The sequence below is a fragment of the Saimiri boliviensis genome, chromosome 2, assembly GCF_048565385.1.
Source record: "Saimiri boliviensis isolate mSaiBol1 chromosome 2, mSaiBol1.pri, whole genome shotgun sequence".
Taxonomy (NCBI): Eukaryota; Metazoa; Chordata; class Mammalia; order Primates; family Cebidae; genus Saimiri; species Saimiri boliviensis.
In genome coordinates, this window is record NC_133450.1 from 89,114,870 (window position 1) to 89,136,159 (window position 21,290).

A 21,290-nucleotide genomic window follows, 5' to 3' on the forward strand; every position below is an offset into this window, starting at 1 on the left:
GTGATACTGTGAGGGCTAAATGAAGTCACGAATCCAAGGAACTTAGCACAATGCTGGGCACATAATAAATATTAAATTTTATATGTATATTTTAAAGCACGCAGTGTAATAAACTGATACTATTTATCTAGAATTCATGTATCTTTTATCCCACAATGTTCTTTTTAAGGTTAAGAGTATTTGCCAGTTTTGTTTTTAACAAAGCTTTAAAATTTAATTGAGCACAGAGATTTTTTTTAAGTTAATACCTATTTCACCTGAAGTTCCATGATGAAACAATTATTTACCAGTTTCTGTAGCTGATCAAATATCCTTAAAAGAACTACATGGATTCATAGGAGCCTTTGAGTATCTGGAGAAGTGATTTCCTTTAGAAAAGTTGCCATGCCATGACTCGAATATTTAATTTTGGTTAATCATTAGAAACCTGCTTGTTGCTATCTTGGACAAACACAATCCCCTTAGATATCTCTTTATGAGGAAGCTGTTCTTTGGACATAACGTTCTTGTCATATGAAAGGACACCTCTTGATAAGTGGAAATATTAACTTTCAGCAGAGAATCTTTTTCTTCCAAATTTATTCAAAATGAGTTTAATATTCCCTTTCAATTCCCCTGTCAATTGATGGTGAGGAAGCAGCTCTGGGGTCATGATTATCTATAAAGCAAAGATAGGAACAAATTGAATAGAACAGTACCTGGCTTATAATAACCTTTGACACATACTGAATGAATAATGAATCAATCTGCAGTGGACGTTGTGATGCGTGCACGCGCACGCACACACACACACACACACACACACACACCTATAAGCAGCTTATATGTAATACACACAAATAAACACACAACTGATAAAAACATAAAATCTAATCTGAAATAAAAGCTGTCATGTAGATGATCCATGCATTTCTCATATTTTATGCAAACAGTGTTTTGACTGATGGCTTTCTGCACTGTGCCTGGTACTTGTCTTGAAGTTATCTGGTAGCCCTGACACTGAACGCCGAGTAAAGGGGGAACTGGCCACAGACAGTCTTCGTAGAGAGGCAGAACTGGTAGTCAATGGTGCCCCTTCTTTGCAGTCAAACGTGACAGCAAAGAGCCATTCCTTTTGGCCATGAATGTTTTCCTAAGCTGATACCCCAGACTGCGATGAGAAATTCTGAAAACAGATCCAACATTTGAAATGTCGTTATGATGTTTGTTCATTTTCTAGAATTTGGATTTCAATGGCATTTCCTCTAATGCTTTGGTAAAACGTTAAGGCAGTTTCTAGTTTCTTGTGGAGATTTGACAACTGAAGTCCATTTCTCCCAGTGCAAACATAACTTGCCTCTCGGCTCTGCCCCAGGTTGAAAATGTCAGCCACTGAGAGGGCCACCCAGGCTGCTGATGGCCAGGGGCCAACCAGAAATATGCTTTTTCTCTCCCAAAGTTCCCCTCAGAGAACGTTTGAAGCCCCATTTTCAATAGGGATCAAACAATGACAAGTGAATAGTCCAAAGTGGTAAGTCAAAGTCCCCTGAAGTCTAACAAGCCCAGTCTTGTTAAACTAACAGAGACTTCCAGTAGCTTAAAGACATCTGCTCTTCTCACTGCCCTGTTCTCTGTTTCTGTCAGTCCAGATGAACTAGTGAAGGAAGGAAGATAGGAAACCTTTCCAGCTAGTTCAGTCAGGGAGGAGAAGAAAGACACTTTGTGTGTCAAGAAACGTCCATTCTCATCCTGCCTCTGCCATCACTCCTCAAAGGAAGTGGCTGTTTATTTCACCTCCCTGGTCCTCAGTCTCCTCAGTTATCCAAAAAAGATGTGAACCACATGATCTTAAAGGCTTTCCAAACCCACTCTTTTAACACTTTTAAGGATCCCACATCTATGGAGTGTTTACTGAGTGCTTTGGATGGTGATAACTTCTTCATAGGCATCACCTCATTTTGTTTTCACAATAGCCCATTCCACTGGTATTATTTTCCTTCTGCAGAGGAGAAAAGTGGAGCTCAGAGAGGTTAGGCGACTTGATCAAGTTCATGAATAGGTATCAGGGCAAGGGCAAGGATTCAACCCCAGGCCAGGCTGGTCCAAATCCCATATGCTTACTCCCTACCCTGAGCTGTGCCTGACATACCCTTCATATTTCTATAGAATTTGAAAGCATCCTAAAGTACAGTCAGATCAAAGTCTCAGGAGATCCTCTGAACACTCCTCTAAGTGTCCCTTTTACAATTTTTCATCCTCCCATCCATGGGCATTAAGAGCTGAGTTCCATATCGTGTTTGATGGCAAATGTCCATGCAACAAAAAGAAGCTGCAGGATCTTATCTAGCCACTTCATTTGTGCAAGCAAGGCTCTATGGAGTCCGGATGTCTGACTCATCCATCAGCCCTGGAATCTCTTTCAAAATGTACTGATCTCCTGACAAGAATGGGCAATGGTTTCACAGAAAATGGAAAGCCCTGAACCTTTGCCAAAATCTTAAACCCAAATGAAACTCAACTGCTCACACTGAGGATGGGTAATAATTCTGTTCTCCTGGCTCCTGCAAAGTCAAAAATGTCTCTCCTTCCATTGCTCCAGGCTTAATGAATGACAAATTAAAGTGAGCCCAACATGTACCTAGCTAGGAGGGCTGCCAGAGACTGATTTCTGATCTAATAGCCTTAGGATTTTCTCTGACATGGTTAAGCCTGAGACAGTTCATTTAGAGGAAAAGCAGTTAAAGGAAATCTGATAGAAATCTTCCATTACTGCTAAGGCAAAGGTTTTTAGGAGGCAGAATGGGGAAACAGGAAGAATATGTGCTTTGGTTTCTGTGGGCCCCTGGCATGACTTCTAATTCTTCCACTTAACTGTGTAAACTTGGGCAAGTTAGATACACTCTTATATAAAAAAAAAAACCAAGATAATATTATTTGCCACATAGATTTGTTGTGAGGATTAAGTGAATTAATTATGTAAATGTTTCTGGTAGCATGTAGTAAAAACTTAATATGTTTGTCACTCCCAAATTCCACAAAATTATGAAACTTTAGAGTTAAAAGAGACTTATGACATTAAGTTCAGACACTTGATATTACAAATTAGAAAAGTAAATTCCCAGGGGATTAAAACCCAAAATCACATAATTAATAGTATTCTAGTCCATTCTCTCTGTGGCTATCTGCCATTTTACAAATTCTTCATTTAATCATATACCTATCCATTAGTCAACACAATTTATGGAGTGCCATCTATGCACTCAGCACCATGTTAAGAAATGTGAAGGATCAGAAAAAAGTCTCAGGCCTCATCAACAACAGGTATGGAGACTCTGCTGTGTACAGTATTCTGAGCCTCAGGTCTTGGGATGATAAACTAAGTGTAAAACATGGTACATCCCTCTAAGGGAAGTCACCATTTAGTTAAGAACAAGCAGAGAGCCCCGCAAGACACATTTACACAAGGTGTCTTGTGTAAATGCAAATGGTATGATTTAGATGTGGAACTAGGAGAAGAAAATAAGTAAGCACCGGACGTCTTAAAAAAAAGGCTTCCTGGCATTGTCTCACCTTGAAGGATTATCTTTCTAAAGAGTCTGGATATGGCCCCCAGCTTAGGATGGTTCAACTTAAATGGTATGAAAGCAATACACATTCAGTACACTCCTTGATGTGTGATGGAACTAAGTCCAGATAAACCTGTTGCAAGTTGAGAATATCCCTGGAAGGACACTTTTGACATATTTTCAAATTATGATAGTTTATTGGGATATGACCCCATTGCAGTTGAGGAGTGTCTATTCTTCTAATGTCAGAGGGAGGCTTGAAGAGCTCCTTCTGCTCCTGGGAAGATGACCACTGAGCCTCTGTTTACCTACCTTCACCTAACCCATTAACCACTCAACACTGAGCCCCTACAACCACCTGAGAGGACAGTCTCTGGACAAGAGCTATAATTAGAATAGATTCTTCACTTCCTCTTAAGAGGTAATAAGGAAACCACCAAACTTTATATCCCTGGGAACCTTCACCTCCACAGAAGTCTATGCCTCCCAGCTTCAAATCTGTAGACTCCCTCTTCGAATGAACCCTTTGGAATCTTCTTGTTGCCTATAATTGTATACATCTTCTGACCTGTGGAACTCAGGGTCTGGCACAAATGAAATACCCTTTATGCATTTCTGAATAATGTATTCACTTTCTTGCTAATGCCTGGTTCTCCCCTCTGGACCAAGCCTCCATGTCAGCCCCCTCTATTAGAAGTTTCTTTTTCTCTTACTTCCCATATACTACAGGATCTGGGGTGAGGTAGGGTCCTCCTTGCTCATCATTGCTGCTTCCAGGCACCACCCCACCATGAAAAATACTCTTTTAAATACATGTCATCAAATTATACCACTCATACCTTTTAATTGCAATGACTCCCTCTCACACAGGCTTGATTTCTTTCATTAAAACTATGAGCCCCAAGTTTATCATTTTTCTCTTTAACACAACTTCTGTCACCACTCTTAGATACTGGTGACCTTGACATCTATTGTAGGTTTCTACATTTAACCTCACCAACCTTTTCTCATGATCAAATCCTAAACCTTATCATATGAATAATGATACCACCTTGGAAAGCTCAATTTGAGGTTTCCCAGCCTCATGCCACCCCCTTTAGTCTTTGTGACTTAACTTCTCTGATAAACCCTTTTCAGTTGTCTTCACTGCCCTGAACCTCTAATCTGTGGATCCAACCCCTTGCCTGTTGTCTATCCACATGCTCTCCCAACTCTTCTTACCTAACTTAGGTGCCATGACCCTTCGCTCTCCTGCACATTGCCTCATCTGCTCTTTGCCCTTCACTCTGTTTACTTGCTGACCCGGAAAATCCTCACCTCTGGTTAAATTCAATGTCCACACTCCATATCTGCATCTGAGAAACTGAACACGGCTGGAGGAAAAAATTGTTGATTGGTCACACTTTTCTTAGTCAATTCATGCTCTGTCTCACTTAAATAACTATTTTATAACTTTTACAGTTTCCTAATGTCTTCCTCATCCCATCCCATCCTTTGGCTTAGCAGATGACCTTCCCTCTTATATCAGTGAGAAACATATCTAATTAAAGAAAACTTTCTCTATCTTACCATGCTTTCAAGTCTAGACCCTTTGCTTAGCCTCAAATCACATGCCTACTTGTCAGCTCAAAGATACTGCTTCTGTGATTGCCTGTTTTTTCTAACTAAAATTTCCCATATAACCTAGATTATCCTCACAGATAAATCACTGTGATTCCTTATTTGTGATCTTAAACCAACCATAATCCCTTTGAGTCCAAGTCACCTTTATTTAAAATTTTACCTGTAGCAAACCTCTAAAAGAGTGATCTGTAATGAGCATCCATCTCCCCTCCAGCATCTCCCATTCTATCTTGAATCTCCTTGCCTTAGGTCTTTGTTCCTACCACCTACTGAACTCCTCTTGCTGAGGTTTCGATGTTTTTCAAATCTAATGATTAATTCTCAATGCCCACTCAATTTTCTCGAAGTGTTCTTAAGAACTTCCCTTGCTGAAATATTCTGGGATGTCTACTCTTCTGCTTTTTCTCCTACTTTACTCATCACCAATCTCACTTATCTAGCTAAATTATCCTTTATTTCTGGACTTCCAAATATCGAGTGTACTAGGGCTCACACTTCCGCTCACTTTTCTTTCTAGCTCCTGTCCCTAGGTATTCTTGTCAAGTCATCTTGTTTTTCAATACCATTATTTAAATCTACTAATGACTCCAAATTTTGTAGATTTAGGCTTCACCTCAACCCCAAGCTCCAGACTTGTATATACAACAGCCTACCTGATTGTCTAACAGCCATTACAAACTTAACATATGAAAATGAATCTCTTGATACATTCCCCCAAACCCTAACTGCCTTCTCCCTTAGTCCTAGCTGCTTCAGCCACAGGCACACACCACCACTCACCCAGCTGCTCAGGGCAAAAGCCTTGGAAACATCCTTAATACCTCTCTTTGGTTTACACTCTGCCACCCAACACAAAAATCCAGCTCATCTGATGTGTTGTAGGTTCTATTTTCAAAAAATATTTTCTAAGTTCAGATTTTACTTCTCTTAATATAATATCTAGATTTCCAGACCATGCCCACCCTTTAAAACAATAAAAATGCTACTTAAAAAACTTTTTAAATTCTTTTTTTGAGACTAAGGTCAAAATCTAGATGAAGATGGGAATTCAGCCAGATAATCATAGCACTTAGGAACTTGTGCCCTGGAGTATTTAATAAAGTTGGAGAATGTGAATTTCATTTTTTATAGCCTGTGCCTCTATATGAAGAGATTGATAGCAGACATCTCTGCCACAAAGTTAAGACCATCAAGAGTGACATCTTACATGGAAGAGATAACCAAATGAAAATCCACTTCACTTTCAAACCTCAACCAACTGCAAGAAGGGTTGCACTGATGCTGAACAATGATGATAAAAGCTCCTGAGAAGCTGTCACCATGACTCATTCCTAAAATTTATTTGCAGCCCAAATTCACATGATGTAGATGGTGTAAAATTGTTAAGTTGTGCATTTAGCTGAAAGGAGACCTAGGTGGTAGATATTCCAGGCACCTGGCAGAAGCAAATACAAATTCTCTATGGAAAAACTGATCTTTTTTCCTAAGCCTCAAAGGAGTCCCACACATAATTTCCTTGACAAATGGTAGTATCACAGTAAAATAAAAAGAGACTTTGAATACTGCAACTGTCACACACAGAATTAATATAGCCATGTTTACCATGTTTAATATACACATTAATCTTCTTGAATAGGAAACTCTAAAGAATACTCAAGCAGATTTTCAACAGAACAAAATTAAGACTCTAGAAGTAAAAAATACAATAATTGAAAATAAATGTCAATTAAATGGTTAAACATAAATTAGAAACTATTGAAGAAATAATTAATAAACTGCATTATATGTTTAAAGAAATAATTTAGACTGTAACACACAAAGACAAATAGAAAGTATAAAATAAGTTTAAGAAAAGCAAAAAATAGTGTGAAAATTCTGAACATCCAACTAAATGAATTCTAGAAATAAGGAGAGAGGACAATAGAAAGGGACATTATTAGATGAAGGTATAGTTGAGAAACTTTCAAAAGTGATAAAACCCACCCATCTGCAGTTTCGAGAGGCCTAATTAATCCCAAATAGAATAAATAAAAAAATAAAATTCACTTCTTAACCCATGAACATGAAACACAAAAAACAAAAACAAAGAAAAGACTTTAGCAACATCTACAGGGGAAAGACAGATCACCTTTAAACAGCCATAGTGACACTAACAACTGATTTTTCACCAACAGCAATCAAAGCTAGAAATTCTGGAGGATGTACTTCATGTACCCCCCCCCCCCCAAAAAAAAAAAAGATCCCGGAATCTAGTTCTGTGCTGCAAAAAGACAGGAAAGGCAAAGTAGACAGTGAATATGTAGGTAACTCTCATCATAACTACATAGCAGCAACTCCTGTGCATTTGTACAAGCCCTGTTTACTTTTCATTTTAGTTAGGGAGTGAGGCCACCTTTCTTAGGATGCCTGGCAGTTAGGTATAGGCATGTGACTGCCTTTTGGCCATTAGTATCTAAACAAAAGCAATGGGGGTTACTTCTGGAATAAAGAGGTAAAGAAGGGGGTGTGCTTTCTCCCATGGACTCTTCCCATTTGCTGGCTTAATGAAGAGTACTCAAAGAACTAAAAGAAGGTAGAGCCATAGGATGGAAGAAGCCTGGATCCTTGAATGACCACATAAAAGGTTGCTCAACCAGAAATATCCCCCATTGGACTGAAGCATGAGTAAGAAACAAACTTGTATACTATAACCACTGAGACTCCAGGATTTAATTGTTTGAACTCCCAGCATTACCTAACTGATACATTTACTGGAGGATTAAAACAAGATTCTGAATCAGAACACACTGTAACAATTGCATGTAAGGTGGGGAGTAGGTATGAGTAGATACTAAACTTAACTCTTTATTTGTCCTAAGGGAAGATAAAAGTATAAACTCTGCCCTTCAATACATTACATATACATATAGTCTCCCAGGTGAACACTAAAGAATAGAAGCAAAGGGCCAGGCATGGTGGCTCACGCCTATAATCGCTGCAATTTGGGAGGCCAAGGAGGGCAGATCACCTGAGGTCAGCAGTTCAAGACCAGTCTGGGCCAACATAGTGAAACCCTGTCTCTACTAAAAATACAAAAATTAGCTGGGTGTGGGGGCGGGCATCTGTAATTCCAGCTGCTCAGGAGGCTGAGGCAAGAGAATCGCATGAACCCAGGAGACAGAGGTTGCAGTGAGCTGAGACCATGCCACTGCACTCTAGCCTAGTGGACAAGGGCAAGACTGACTCTTGGGAAAAAAAGAACAGAAGCAAAGAAGCTTAATTCCCAAAGTGGGAATAACTTGAATAAGTAAAAATAATGAAAAAGAAGGGTCAAATAAAAAGCATGAAATAGGCCGGGTGCAGTGGCTCACGCCTGTAATCCCGGAACTTTGGGAGGCTGAGGTGGGTGGATCACGAGGTCAGATCCAGACCATCCCAGCCAACACGGTGAAACCTTGTCTGTATTAAAATACAAAAAAATTAGCCAGGCGTGGTGGCGTACGCCTGTAGTCCCAGCTGCTCAGGAGGCTGAGGCAGGACAATCGCTTGAACTCTGGTGGCGGAGGATGCTTTGAGCTGAGATCGTGCCACTACACTACAGCCTGGGAGACAGAGCACAACTCCATCTCTAAAGAAAAAAAAAAAAGCATGAAATGAGATGATAAATACAATATAGGCAATTGGATTAAATGTAAATAGACTAAATGTTTCAGCTAAAAGATACATCAGAATGGACTTTTAAAAGTTAATTCTATGGAAGTTGCAAAATGTAAATCCACAGGAGAGTGGTTCCAGGACCCCTAACCCATGGATACCAAAATCCACTGATACTCCAGACTCATATAAAATCACCTAGTATTTACACATAACTATGCACATCCTCCCATATACTCGGAATCATTTCTAAATTACACATAGCACCTAATACAATGTAAATGCTACATAAATAGTTGCTATGCCATATTTTTAAAATTTATACTATATTTTTATTGCTGTATTTTGTTATTGTTTTTTCCCAAATATTTTTCCTCCATGGATAGTTGAATCCCCAGATGCAGAATCTGTAGAGATGGAGAGCTGACTGTATCAGACTATCAAGGAACATGTTCTTCTCATGATGACAGCAGAAGCAACTTAAGAGTGAATAGAAGCACAGGATATCTCTAAGGTTAAGTTTTGGATGAAGGTGGCATACAGTCATTTTCGCTGATGCTCTTTTGGTCACATAGTCACATAGACAAGCCCATTTGTCAATGAGGTAGAGAAATACATGCCACCTCAAACAGGAAGAACTGCAATATCACACGGCAAAAGCTATGGACATAGGGAAAAGTGAAAAGTTAGAAATAATAAAGCAATTTATCAGAAAGAGAAGAAAACTTCTTTTAACTGATAAAGGATATCTATATAAAGTAAGCAAAAATCTACAACAAATAACATACATAGCTACGACACTAGAACACTTTCTCTTTAAAATAGGGAAAACATAAAGATGTCTCCATTACCATTTTTACTTGACATTTTTGTTGAGTATCAGAGACCTTAGTTAATACTGTAAGAGAATAAAAAGAAATAAAATCCTAGTGATTAGCAAAGGAGAAATAAAACTCTTTTGTTACAGATACTATGATGACATATTTTAAAAATCCAAAAGAATTCACAGATAAGTTATTTGAATTAACAAAAGAATATAGTAAGCTTGCTAAATAAAAAAAATCAATGTACAGAAATCATATACTAGCAATCTACATACTAGCAACAAATACATTCTCAAAAGATACAATGAATGCATCAGCAATATAGAGTATACAGTTGACCCTTGAACAACATATGGGTTAGGGGCACTGACCCCTCTGTGCAGCTGAAAATTTGTATACAATTTTATCTCCCCCAAACTTAACTACTAAGAGCCTACAGTTGCCTGGAAGCCTTACCAATAACATAAAGAGCTGATTAATGAATATTTTATATGTTAACTATGTCATATACTGTATTTTTACAGTAAAGTAAGTTAGAGGACAAGAAAATATTAAGAAAATCGTAAGGAAGAGAAAATATGTTTACTCTTCAGTAAGTAAAAGAGGATTATCACAAAGGCTTTCATGATCATCCTCACACTGAGTATCCTGAGGAGGTAGAGGAGAAAGAAGGGGGTGATCTTACTGCTCAAGAGTGGCAGAGGTGGAAGAAAATCCATGTGTAAGTGGACCTTACTGTTCAAACCCATGCTGTTGAAGACTCACATGTACTTAGAAATGTACAGACTGAAAGAAGTTCAAAACCTTTCAGGGCAAATTATAAGGCTTTATTAAACAGTAAAGAAGATCTAAATAGAGAAATAAATGTCCTTTATTGATTTGCAACACTTAGTATGACAAACATACCAATTCTTTCCAAAATTGATCTATACGTTCAATGCATCCAAGTCAAAATCCAGGCAGGATTTTAGATTGAACGTAAAAGTGGATACCAAAATGTAGATGGCTTGGAACCATCTGTTACAGCTGTATGAACAGGGCACTGTGAGGAATCAGAGAAGTAGTTGATTTTCCTAAATTTTCCTAAATTTTCAGTTTCCTGAAACTCAGACAGAAGGACAAGGTAAATAATGCCTTTAAACAGCTCCATAAATCCATATGAAAAGGGGGCAATAGGCTTTTAATGGGTGAGACAAAGAAACGGGGGCAGGAGGCTGAAAATAAATTTCCAGAGACTTTTGAGAGCAAACTGGACTAAAAGTCATGAGTCATCTCCGTTGGAGCCTGAACCAAGATTTAAGTTAAGAAAGAGGCAATTTATTCATGTCTAAGGTTATATTCAGGGCTAGGATTTATGTAAGAGGTCGAGATATTTGATTTTTTAAAAATAGCTTTTATGAAAGATACTTCAGCAAACACTGAAAACACAGAACAATGTAGGCACAGCATCACAGAGCTTTGTTTTTATATTTGGCTGTTCTAATTGAGTTGTACTTTTGTAAGGAAAGACACAGATACTTGTATTGCCTTCTAAGTCACTGGTTCTCAACCTTGACTTCCATTAAAAACAAGCAGGGAACTTTAAAAATCCTGATGCCCAGGCCACATCAGAACAATCAAATCAGAACCCCTGGGAGCAGGGCTGGGGCATCACCACTTTGTAAAGTTTCTTGTGTGAGTCTAAGGTAGAGTCAATGTTGACAACCTCTGCTTTAAGTAAAACCAAGCCTTCATGGTTGGTGGCTCACTAAAGGTATCAATTTTGAGAGCCCTCTCTATGCAAATTAACCCAAAATCTCTGTGGCTAGAGCAGAGGAACTGTTTTCTTCCCAAGGCTCTCCAGGTAATTCTAACACGCTGCCAGGGTGTTAGAATTTTACTTGATGTTAGCCACCACTCAGCACTGCCAGTACCTCCTGGTGATCTTCTATTACAGATGTCACTCTTAGACATCTGCATAACTCTGAGTGGTGAAATGGCTCAGTCCAACTAAGAAACTTTTATTTACTATTTATTGAATACACAAATAGCACTCATCTTTGGATTAAGAGAAAAAAAAAAAACGAAACAAATGCTTATTCCAGTTTTTGGTAAATTGTAGGTGGTCCCAGTACCACCAAACTCTGAAAAGACCCTAAAAACAGTAAGGTTAATTTATTAAGATACAAAGCATGTATATCTTTTCTCCAGTACCTCAAATACAGCCCAGTCATAGGAAGCATATAGCACCTCTTCCATTCTCACAGCTTGGGAAAAGTGGAGCGGGCAAGGGGTTGATAACAGAAGGCAACATCACACCAAATATTATAATAGTCCTGCCAGCCCTGTCGTACCTGAGAAGTGTAGTTCACACTCACAAGAGCAGTGTAGCAAGTTATGCTCCTCTGGCACCTCCTTGGCAGGCATGTAACTCCTAATTGACTTAGCAAAAATGACTTAGCAAAATCTGGAGCTAAGAGGTCAGGGCACTCATTTGCAGCTGAACACGTTGGTAGGAGTCACCTGTGGACTCCATGGCCACCAAGACTTTGAGTGGTCTTTCTCCATGTGCCCCTTCACTGGCTGCCAGTTCACAGGGAAAGCACGACCCTCAAAAACCTAAGGAACAAACTCTGTATTCTAAAAGGTTTCATTATGTTTCTATTTTATCAAGTTCTTGTGCAGATTATTACCTCATGCAACATAGTCTGTCATTCTGCTTCACTTTTAGGTATTGCCTTCATAGGTTGGAACACTTAATATAGCAAAGATATGTAATATATTCTGGATATATAGAATCCAGAAAGATGGAAGTGGCTCAGGGTCCTGCCTGGGGGACAGACCTGGGATTTAAACTCAAGTCTTGCCCCCTAGAGTCCATGCTATCCTCTCTATTGTAACAGGAATACTTGACATCAGTTTGATGCCTTGTGATACACAAAGCATGTTACAATGGTATTTTTTAATGAGATTATATAAGTAAAACAACAATATGCCAAGCACATAATAGGCACTCGATACATAAACATCCTTCTGCCTCCTTTTATTCATATATTATTTACTGTTCTCTTTTGCTCAAAGGATGTGAGTAGATCGTAACCTTTATTAACCACAGGGCCTAGTAATGTAAGCAGAATTGGCCATCAAATTTGTTCTCCCAGCATACTCCTTTGAGTGAAATGGTTTCAAGGTCAAAACATGTGATTGGGCAGTGCCTGACCTGGGGCTTCACAGGCCAAAGGGAGAACAACAAATAACTCTCCACACCAGAAGGAGCATGGGCTCTGATCCGAAAGCAAAGTTGGAGCCCAGAACTTCAATTCTAGATCAAGTTGCTACAAGGGTGTTCACCATTACTTCGGACAGATTTCCTCTTCTTAACTGTCACGGATTGATGTAGCAGTTTGGCTACTATGATGTTTTGACCAGAGTCCCAGGAATAGTTGTATCCTTTCCAGATAATCCTTCTTCCTCACCCTCTCCACCCTCCACTCTGTATCCTGAGACTGTTGCACACACGAGATACAATAGCAGAAAGGGAATCAAAGTGCCTGCTCACTGATAGCTGTATGAGAATCCAACTTCCAAACTAAAATGCTGATAAAAACCCCTGTTGCAGCAAGTGGGTTAGGCTTGAAGCCAAAGTGGAGAAACCTCAGCCCTCTCCTCATCCACAGGCCCACCAAAACTATGGGACCAGTGTGTTTCACATGAGGCAGCAAAGATGGAGAGAGATGGGCAGGGTGGGTCAACTCATCCACACAGCCCTATGAAAACAAAGAAAAGAGAGGGACGTTGGACACGGTGGCTCACACCTGTAATCCCAGCACTTTGGGAGGTTGAGGTGGGCAGATCATGAGGTCAAGAGATCGAAACCATCCTGGCCAACATGGTGAAACCCTGCCTCTATTGAAAATATAAAAATTAGTCGGGCGTGGTGGCACATGCCTGTAGTCCCAGCTTCTCGGAAAGCTGAAGCGGGAGAATCACTTGAACACGGGAGGTGGAAGTTGCAGTGAGCCGAGATTGTGCCACTGTACTACAGCCTGGGCACAGAGCGAGACTCTGTCTCCAAAAAAAAAAAAAAAAAAAAAGAGGACAGGAGAGGGATACAAGACCTCTGGGGGGGCTGTCTCACTTTACCAATTCCACTGCAAGGAGGAATTTGAGTGCAGGAGCAAGAGAGGAACCCTGGACTTTGCCTTTTAAAGCGCAGTAGCCATGTTTGCTGGTGAAATGCGGCCCCATGCATGTTCCATATTATGATCAACCAGCTTATCAACAACTCCTCCCCCGTAGGGAATGCAAAATCTAGAAGTGGAGCAGATGGAAGCGAGCCTGGCAGGGAAGATGGGCAGAAGTGTCATCATCTTACGCTCAGCAGACAAAGGTTCAGCTTTCTTCCTTCCTTTCTTTGCTTTTATTTTATTCTTTTGCTCTAAAATATCATGCTTATAGATTTTGTGATAAAGTCTTGGCAAAAAATTTAACACGAAAATTACCTTTAAGGTAAATACACCATGTGCCTTACAATCACAGAGCCGATATTCTGACAGATTACTGACGGCAGAATAATACTTCTGTGACCCTTCTTAATTCCCTTGTTGTATGGAGCGAGAATTACTCCCTGAGTTTAAGTTGCCACATGAAGAAGGCTATTCTCTCTTGTTAGGATGTTCAAGGTCCACTTTGAACGACTTTAAAGTTTTTTGTTTACAAGTATCTCCTACTGACTGTCTTCAGGCAGGTTAGGAACCTGAGATCCTCTGTGTCCCCTCTATTTTCAAAACGTGCTCCTGCGACCTTCTGTCAGTCATGCACTCCTTGTTTTATCTCCTGAATAACTGTCAGGTCAGTCCCCTCCTCTCTACCCCCATCCCCATGGCAAGCGCTTCCTCTTAAACTCGTTTTTCTGGCCCAATCTTTTCTCTCTCCAGTCCACATGTCCCTCTCCAGCTTTAAGAATTAATTCTGATCGTGTTCCTTCCCTGGTAAATAACCTTTGGTGGCTGGCCACTGCCTATGTCTGAAGTGACTAGCTCCTTCACATGAAATTTAAGGCCTTCTATGACCTGGCTGCTTAGAATATTGCAACCTCATTTCCTTCCTTTGAATTTTACCTACCAGCAACGTCATTCTTCAGGTAGTTTCCAGTACGCCTGGACATGCTATGTTCTTTCATCTCCATTCCTCTGCTTGGAATGTCTCCTTACCTACCTATCATGCCTACTCACTTCTTCATCTGGCCACTCCTCATTTTTTCCCTTCCACATTCAGCTCAGGTGCTACCTTCTCTAGGCAGCATTTTGGCTATTCCGCCCCGCTCCCTGCTGCTGTTCCCTAAGACACTATCCACACTGCTGCCACAGCACATACCATGCCATATGAAATTCTGTCCTCGCCACTTGACTAGAGAACTCAGGGACTATTCTCAGTATCCTCAGCCTCCAGAGCTTTGAAGTAGGAGATCATGCACATCACATTTCTTACAACCAAAAATAAGGCTCAGAAACAGCTTCAACGATTCACATGGGAACCGAGCACTTGCTTAAATAACGTTATTTGCAGGTAGCAGTAGCTACCAGGTTATCCTTTTAGGATTATGAAGACTTTCCAGATACTATCCAAAAAATAAAGAATGAGGGTACCCACCATTAAGACAAAGTAAGTGCCCTAGGGCCGCCATTCTGGATATAAGAGAAAAAATACTCATATATATTAATCATCTAGATCACATAATAATAAACATGTGACTCTATGGTCATTTTGCTTTGTTTTCATTTTATTAATACTAACCTGAATTCTTATGTGTTACTGATCCCATGTTATTGATCATGTACTGGTTCAGAAACCTTATGTAACTTGCTGTAATCACTGTTATTAAGGTAACAGAATATTAAGTTGGGGTGGCAGGCCTGGAATTCAAACCCTGCTCTCCCTAACTTAGAGGCCCTGGCTCCATCAAGTGCATCAAGCTCTGTCTTCCCTTGAGTTGGAGCTATTGTTACGCAATGTAAAATCAACACTGATCACAAATGACGGAGGCACAGCCCCCGACAAGCTGGAGCCGGAAATAAGCCTGCTCGAAGGGCCCTCAGCTACATCCAAACCTTTGCCCTGGACGCTGCCTCTTACTGTGCAGGGTCTGAACACTTGGACTCTCTCTTGTTTGTGACAAGTTAAGGCGGGCAAGGGGATGGAGAGCCCTGGCTCATGCCTCACTACTCACTCACTGGCTGCCCACAACCCGGGCTGGGCAGGATGCAACTGTTTCCGCCCTGACCCGTGGCCTCGAAATATAGGACCCTGCTTGCCCCTAAACCCTTTCCCCAGCTTCTCACTGTGCCAGAGAGATCCATGGTAAGTTCAAGTGAGAGTTGGCCAAAAGTTAAGGAAAATGGAATGGATGTACAAGAAACAGAGTTTGTCACAACTATGAAGACTGCTGCCAGATTTGCTACTTGCCTTCCTGGCTGGCGACAATTTACCCCATAACGTGGCAACTGCCCCGGGCCTTACAATCTGGGCTGAGCCAACCCCTGTGTCAGGAAAAGGGGGTATTTGGATTTTATTTTTTACTTCCAAGAGTCTAAGTCCTGCCTTCCAAGTTCTCATTTCCTGACCTGGGACTGCTCTTCCAGGATGACACACAGTGAAAGACCCCACACGCTTTGGGAGAAACTTCATCCTCGTCCTCAGTTCCAGAGTGCAGCCTCGCCCTCACAACCTGGTGACTCAGTCCCAAGCCTGACATCTGTATGTTTCCCAAAGCCAGAGTTTAAGTGACCATGGTCATCTCTTTACACAAGTCTCACCATAGTAGTGCCCAAAGAGAACTCTTAGCTTCATGGGCAATGGAGCTCACTGAAGCTTTACTTCTAATCCGTTTAATGAATGTTGAAAGAGCATTTACTATTTATCTATTATTCCAAGTTTATTATGGCAGTGATAGGAAAAATAATTCTTAAGAGAGGAGGGTAAGGAGGAACAGAAGGAAGGGAGAAAAGAAGCCAGGAGAAAAGGAAGGAAGGAGGGGAAAGAGGAAGAAAAGAAGGAAATAAGGAAAGAAGAAAATGAGTAATCAAGGTGATTTTCATTATCGAAGTTAGAAGGGTAAGACATGCCTGTAGTCAAGGCTCACTGGGACAGCTTTGATGTGGGAACTGGGTCTCTCTGTGGGAACCACAAGACAAAGAGTATACTTGAGAGGTCCATAAAGACAGAGAACGGCACTTACTGCCCCCAATTCAAGTGAGGATGCCCATTCCCATTTCTGTCCAAGGCTACCTGATAGCACCAGCCACAGTCACTGCCCAGCTGCCTTTCCTAGGGGCTCTCCATGGTCCATCCCTGCACAGCACCAGGTACACTGAGCCCGAGCATCCACACTGACCCACTTCTCCATGTTTGCTGACGCCTGACTGCCTTAAGAAATAATGGGACACATGTTAACAAGGTGGGGAGGAAGGCAGAGCAAAGTTGTGACAAATCACATGATTATGAAAATGGGAGGAAGCCATTCATGAAAAAGCACATTCTTCCAAAAAAGGATGGATGCCCCTTTGATGTTCAGGTGGCATGTTTTAAGATTGGTCTTTAGACAAACCTTTGCAAGGTAATCTGTTGCAACTACTGCTTATCATGTATTTCTCTCCATGCTTTTGTGTCTCACATTTGTCTGTTTGTCTTTTCTGTTCTATTTTCAGACAAAGGGGGCTTAAGCTAAAGAAACCTTCCAAAATGTATTCATGAATATTTTAGCATGTATTTTGTGTACACATTTAATATTCTCTCCAGGGCACTTAGAGCAAAGAAGCGCTAAGAGGAAGCTAGACCACTGTTTGGTGCTGGCTGCCCAGCGGCTGATGCTCTCAGGAGGAAGGGGCTGATTCCCCAAGCTGACATAGCCTGAAGAGATTTTGCAAAGCCAAAAGAAGACATAGAGCTTCCCTGGTAAAAGGCAGAGGATGGTGGCGTGTGAATGAGTGAGGTGAGGAGGACAGGAAAGGAACAAAAGGACGATTGTGCCTCTAAAGAGGTATAATGACGCTGCCTGAATTCATTCACTCACTCCAAGTAAGTTGAACACTTGCTGTGATCCTGGATCTGTACTGCTTTGGCGATACAAAGTCCAAGCACAGTCACTGCAACAAGGAGCTCATAGTCAAGAGGGATGCTAGCACAGAAATCAGGAGCCATGAGACAGTGTCGTAGATGCTGGGAAAGAAGCGTCCAGGGAGAAGGAGAAGCCACAGGAGTGGGAAGTGCTGTTCAGGAAAGACTTCCCGAGGGAGGCCATCCTTGAGCTAAGCTCTGGAGGGTGAGTTGCCTTTAGACCTTCATGCCAGAGGACCTTCATCCAGGAAGCCACACGCATGAAGGTCCTGACACATGAGAGGCTGAGGCCAAGCCCATGACCAGAATGGCTCTGTGTGGCTGGAGTGAGAGGAGGGGAAGGCACAAGAAAGAAGGATGGAGGGGTAGAGTTTTGTTGCAGCGTGGCTGGTGTGTGGTGCTAAGGAATGTGAACGCTACTGAGAGACAATGGATTTAGAGTCATTTAAGGTTTCAGAACGTGCTCAACTTTGCATTTTAGAAAGGTCACCCTGATAAAGGTTTTGAGGATCCATGGGAAGGGAGAGGTGAGATTACTGCAATGGTGCAGGAGAGGGATGCTGAGGGCCTGGAGGGAAGCAGTGGGTGGGAAGTGGGCAAGGGGATGGAGAGGGTAGAGGGGAAGGGTGGGATGCAGACACATTAGGGCTCAAAGGGACAGATCACCAATGACATGTGGTGCACACGGGAGGCTAATTCTTCCTCCCACAAGCACCCATGGGTGAGGCAGTGCAATAGTGGTTAAGAGCTAGGTGACCTGGGTTGAGAGGTCACTCAGTTGCTGCCATTTACCAACTCAGTGATTATGGGCATCTGCTTCTGCTCCCAGGAAAGAGAAAGCAGTAATGAATAAATTAGCTTGATACTTATAGAAGTGAACACATGTAAAACCCCTTAGAGCAATACCTGGCATAAAATAAGTCCTCTATGCATATGCTCAATAAAATAAAAACTAACCCTTGATTTGAGAGCGGGAGGGCAGAGGGGATGAATTGGGCTGGGGCAAGGCTGGTTTCCTAGTCAGGGTGAAGGGTGGTCTAAACCACAATGCAACACAGAGTGTGGTGTCAGGACCACGGTAGCTCCTAGAACTGTTTGTTACAGGTTTGTGACAAGTTAAGGCACAAATTGAGAGTAGACATCTATCAGCCTTTATACCAATTTGCCATGGCTGCTATAGCCAAGGAATGTGATGCTTTTACATTTTATAACCAGATGGATTGCAAATTAACAAGCAGAATGGTCATGCATCAGAGATGGTTAGAGAAACCTTGGTGGAGAGCAATGGTTCTCAAAATTTCTGTCATGTTAAAACCACTTGGGGAGCTTTTAGAAGATGTGACACCCAGACTGACATTATCACAAGTACAGGATGATCTCTGGGAGAGGGATTTCAAACTTCAGTATTTTTTTAAAGTTCAGCAAATGATTCTCATGGGCAGACACATTTGAGAATTAGGGGTCTTGATAAGGGCTTTTCAAATTTTTCTGTGCAAATAAATCAACTAGGAGCTTGGTAAAATGCAGATTCTGATTAAGTATGTCTGAGTGGAGCTCCAAAGTCTGCACTCTTCATAAGCTTCCAAGTAGGGCCCATGCTGTTGGTCCATGGGTCACACTTAGAATAAGATCTATGGGAAAAAGCTGTGCCTATCTAGCCAACTGTGGTCATCCATATAACAGTGTAAAATTTGACCTGCAAAACAAACTAGAAGGTAGACAGTGCAGAAGGAAAATTAAAGCTCAGAGACATTATAAACCAGTAAGTAGTAAGGTAAGGACCTCAGCCTAGGTCTCCATACTCAAAATCATCATTCCCCTATCCATCATCGTGTCTTTGTCAAGGCTACTATTTCTGGCTTTGGCTTTATGCTGCCATCTGTGATATTTCCTTCCTTACCCACCATTCCCACCCCAATCACTGGTTTTCTGTTATCATGAAGTAACTTTTAGAAAATCATACAATTTTTTCTCGGCTGAATTAACACAACAAGAAATCTGCCCACATGTAGGCCTAACTCTAAACAAACCTTTATTCACGCCTCTATCTTCCAACAAGATTTCATCAGAGTCCTTCAAGAAGTAAAGAACAACCAAAGACAGAAGAGGAATAGTAGGATAAACTGACTGGAAAGGACAACATCTTGTGGGGTGAATGTGCTTCCTTTTCAAGGAGTATTTGCTTCCTAAATAAGGGCAATTAAAAGAAAAAACCTCAAATGCTGACATCTTAGATACAGGCCAGAGCACAGAGGGGAGCTCCTGCAAGCCCTTTCTTTTGACACCCCTAATTATTCAACTCCTTGTGTTTGCAAAGGCCAAGACTTGCACCTGAAGCAAAGGAGGAGGCTGGATAGGAGCATCACAGACCCTTGGGTCAAAGCGTTGCTTCAGAATCCTTTGCTATCTTCTGGTTTTCATCACGCCACTCCTGCCTGGCAGAATAATCAGTCCTTTGTCTCTGCTTCCAAGGTGTTTTGTATGTGCTCCTATATGGCATTAAAGTAAGGGGAATGTATGGAACTTCTCATCATACCCCAAGTCCTTTCAGCTCTACGAGCCACATAAACATCCCATGCAGCTTTATATTCTTAGTTGCTGGACACAGAGCACATGCCCAGGTACATTAGGCTGAGAAGCTGAACAAACTCCTGATTTACATACAACATGACTTAAAATGTAGATGATCTAATAAACTGGAGAATACAATACGATATGCAAGTTATGTGTAACATGACAACTTCCAAAGGGACATTGGCCTGTGGTCACAGAAAGGGTGGAAAGCTGGAGAATGGGAGCTTGGAAAAGAGCTTTTGAGGAAGCTAAACGTGTAAGCAAGCAAAGACCATGAGTCTCTGAAGTCTAACGGATTCTGGAGTGGCCCTGCAGACTTCAGAGGTTGCTTAGCAAGGAGCTGTGAGGCCCAGTGATGGCAAAGCACATGATGAGTCCCAAAAGATAAATGGATGGAGAGGGTGAAGCAATGTCCCCAACTTTTACCCAAAAGTGTCAGCCAGAAAATGTTGGTGGAGAAGTTTCAGAGGCGACAGGCCTGGAATGGGAAAGATCTCCCACAACTCTTAACTGCCATGAGCAATCTGAAGGACGTACCTGTGTCTGGGAATTTGGCTGCATGTGTTTGGGGGATTGCCAGCTTCCCAATCTAGCTTCTGTCTTAATGGTGTTATATAGTGTTTTATGTTAATTAAATGTCTACTGTAGGTATGTGCCAAGAGGGCTGGCAAAATTCGCTGCTTGGGAAAAAGAGGACAGGCGTGCTCAGGGCAGCAGCCATTCCCAGGTGTCTGTAGACCTAAGTGGGAGAGGCATCAAAACTTTCATCTGGGCCCTTGACGGAGACAGTTGGAAGGAAAAAAAATCCTATACAATGCAAACAATTGCTGCTGAAAGGTTGAGTAACATACCTGGGCATCCTGCTAAAAAGAGGTAAAAACGGGATGAGCCTTCCAGCTCTTCATTCTCCTTTCTCATCCACCTCCCCTCCTTGCTATCAGTAGAAATTTACACTGTTGGTAAATTAAAATAAGAGGACATGGTAGGAACAGAGAAG